Here is a 2,800-nt window from a genome sequence, read left to right on the forward strand (position 1 = left end):
TGTTTACAGAACATTAATCAAAGAGATAAGAAGCATATATCGAAATGTGACGAAACGTTTTAAACCCAACTCGAATCAAAACTGTTACATGTAAAAGATTCAATTCTCGTTCTTTTTCTTGTTTCAATTACGATCGATACATATGTGTAAGATGTGATAAGAAAACAAAACAAATGGATCAAGGTAAGGGTGTACGAAACAGAAGGACCGTCTTCTCCGGCGACGATGATTGCTCCGGCGGCGGCGCTGCAGTTGTCGGCACCACCATCACCTCCGTGTCTGCCATTTTGACTCGAAACCACCTCTTTTGTCGTCGTTTTGTCTCGCACAAAAAAAAGATGTGGCTGTCGGCACAAATCTGACCGACGCCGTGACCTCCGTCGCCGTGGCCCTCTATCTTCTCTCCTCGTTCTTCAGGGTGTCGAGATGTGGGAGTGTGATCGCCGGTTAACCGACGCTGTTAGGTGTTCACCGGAGGGGGGGGTGGTGTCTGGCCCGAAGAACCGAACCACGGTGACGGCCGGTCTCGTAGCCGGAGACCAGTGCTTGATGGGGAGAGAGAGACCGAGAGGAAGGGTAGGAGATGTGTGAGTATGATGGCTGTTCTTCATTTGTGTGGGTGTGTAGTTAGATTGCAGAGAAAGGGGATATGGGAGGGAAATACTTGTGTCGGCTGGTTCAAGTGAAAACGATTTAGGTTTAACTAGTGATATATAATTAGGTTTTAATTAATGGGCTTTGGGCTTGGGCCCGAGGCCCACAAACCCTATCCCCGTGTTTTAGGTGGTCCGTAACCTCCTACGAGACCCGTTATCACAATCGAACTTTCCGTAATGCCATAAATTATAATTTTAAATTCAAAAGAATATTTAAGATAGTGTAGGTAGTTGACATTGGCACGTTTGTTTATCGGTTTGTTACCGCGTAATTACAAACCAAAATGTACTGGTTTGAGTATAAATACGTATATAAACGATTAGTTGCGCGAACAATAATTATGTATAAAATACAAATTTTATTACAAATAACACCTCGAAAATAGAATACAAATATGAACTTTCTAACGTAGAAATACGAAAATACGAAGCGTTACAGATTCATCTTGTCTATCTGTTTTTATTTTTATTTTATTTTTCAGCATTTAGTTAGTCTTTATTTTCTTAGTTTAAAAACATTTTTCTCACTTTTTGATTTGATTAGACGTTGAGGATAAACCGGTATTAAAAGCTCTTGTGTCCTTGGACGATCTCGGTATCTTACCAACACTATACTACGTCCACGATGGGTGCACTTGCCCATATGTGTGTTTAGTGTTAGTGAATATCGTGTTTTTATAAATTTAAAACTTGGCTAAAGGTGTAAAAAGGGCTTAATTATACATCTAAATTATATATACACCAACACACATCAAGTTTTTGGCGCCGTTGCCGGGGACACAAGGATTTTAAGAAAGTTAGGAATCAACGGCCTAATCATATTTTTATTTTTCTTTTTAATTTTTAGGATTTTTCTTAGTTTTTCAGCTTCTGCAGAGCTCAGCACGGGTCGTGCCTGGTCGGACACGGGCCGTGCCCAGCGTCGTTACTGGCAGTTTTTAGTTTTCCAAGTTACAGAAGGCTGACCACGGGGCCGTGTCGGTGCAACACGGGGCCGTGTCCAACTTCCAGTAACTGGGGTCTGGAAAATATTAACTGAAACTCCGACCACGGGCCGTGTTCGCTGAACACGGGGCCGTGGTGAACCTTCTGACCAGCATTCTTTTCTGTTTTTATTGCAGGACTTGGAACCCGACGTCAACCTTACGTAGTGTATGAGCTCCAGTTCCAATAAGGACATAAAAGAACCACTAGAAGAACCCGAACGCTTTCTCAGAAAAAGGTTAAAAGCTAAAAACCAAGAGAAGGTTTCGGGTGATCCACCTCCAATGGCGGACCAAAGTACCCTTATGGATTATCTACGACCTACCGTAGGTAACCTAGGCGCCGCTATCAATGCTCCGAATGTCGAAGCTAATAACTTCGAACTTCGGCCGCATTTGATACAAATGCTCCAAAACTCCGCAACCTTCCACGGGCTTGCGGACGAGGATCCCCATATACATATCACCAATTTCTTAGAAATATGTGATACCTTTCGGATCAACGGAGCATCAAATGACGCCATCCGCCTCCGTATGTTTCCTTTCTCACTGAAAGACCGAGCGAAAGCTTGGCTCAACGCCCTCCCAGCTGGATCGGTAAACACCTGGGATGAACTAGCCCAAAAATTTCTATATAAGTATTTCCCTCCCGCTAAAACTGCTAAATTAATGACTGAAATTAATACATATTCACAAGAGGACGGGGAATCCTTATATGAAACTTGGGAAAGGTTCAAGGAGTTATTACGCAAGTGTCCGCATCACGGCCTTGCGATATGGCAACAAGTATCCACTTTCTATAATGGATTGTTGCCACACACAAGGCAGACACTTGATTCTAGCTCCGGGGGACTTTTAGGTAATCGACGCCCACACGAAATATATAATCAAATTGAGGAAATTGCTCAAATCAATTTTCAATGGCACACCCCCCGGGGAAATAAATCTATTGCCCCGAGCGCCCATAAGTTTGATGAAAGCACTTCTTTACAAGCCCAAATCGAGGCCCTTTCTTCAAAGATAAAAAATTGGAAATGACAAAAACAGTCTCGGTTATGGCTTGTGAAGGGTGTGGTGGGTCACATGAAAATTGGAGTTGTATGAAAGAAACGGACGATCAACAAGAAATGATAAACTACATTGATAATAGACCTAGGTCGT

General features: G+C 42.8%; 1 non-coding gene across 1 annotated transcript; it reads right to left on the reverse strand.

The window, feature by feature from the left end:
• Positions 1 to 2,302: 2,302 nt before the first annotated feature.
• Positions 2,303 to 2,409, reverse strand: LOC118487711. Its single transcript, XR_004882654.1, has one exon. It is a non-coding gene; the product is annotated as a small nucleolar RNA R71 (small nucleolar RNA).
• Positions 2,410 to 2,800: the final 391 nt, after the last annotated feature.

This window comes from Helianthus annuus, chromosome 15 (genome assembly GCF_002127325.2).
Source record: "Helianthus annuus cultivar XRQ/B chromosome 15, HanXRQr2.0-SUNRISE, whole genome shotgun sequence".
Taxonomy (NCBI): Eukaryota; Viridiplantae; Streptophyta; class Magnoliopsida; order Asterales; family Asteraceae; genus Helianthus; species Helianthus annuus.